Source organism: Etheostoma spectabile, chromosome 17, assembly GCF_008692095.1.
Source record: "Etheostoma spectabile isolate EspeVRDwgs_2016 chromosome 17, UIUC_Espe_1.0, whole genome shotgun sequence".
Taxonomy (NCBI): Eukaryota; Metazoa; Chordata; class Actinopteri; order Perciformes; family Percidae; genus Etheostoma; species Etheostoma spectabile.
The window spans coordinates 2,613,315-2,613,706 of NC_045749.1; the positions used below are offsets into that span (position 1 = coordinate 2,613,315).

Genomic DNA, 392 nt, shown 5'->3' on the forward strand with positions numbered 1-392 from the left:
CACACACACACACACACACGCACACACACACAAACACACACACACACAAACAAAATGTACAAACAACGACTCCATGAATTGAATCGTGTTGCATTTTAAATTACAGTTTTTACTTTAATGTTGTAAACTGTCCCTCCAACTTTGTCCTCCGATAATTAATAGTACTAAACTTTATTTATATTGCACAACTCATAAAACAGAGTGCTTAGCATTACAAAGACCATAAAATGATTTAATTATTTAAATTAGTAAAAACATCAAATTAAAAGGCAGAAAAGGATAAGAGCAGAATGGCGTCACTGTGGAGATCGTTCACCCTGGCACTCAAACTCTCTTAAAGGTCCCATGGCAGGAAAATGTCACTTTAGGAGGTTTTTAACATTAATATGAGT

The 392-nt window shown here is 34.7% G+C and overlaps 2 protein-coding genes across 2 annotated transcripts in view; both read right to left on the reverse strand.

The window, feature by feature from the left end:
* The window catches only part of cdc5l (CDC5 cell division cycle 5-like (S. pombe)), a 19,762-nt gene that overhangs the window by 18,385 nt on the left and 985 nt on the right, over positions 1 to 392 (reverse strand). The window lies entirely within an intron of this gene.
* napba (N-ethylmaleimide-sensitive factor attachment protein, beta a) overlaps positions 1 to 392 on the reverse strand; it is a 10,341-nt gene that overhangs the window by 8,192 nt on the left and 1,757 nt on the right. The window lies entirely within an intron of this gene.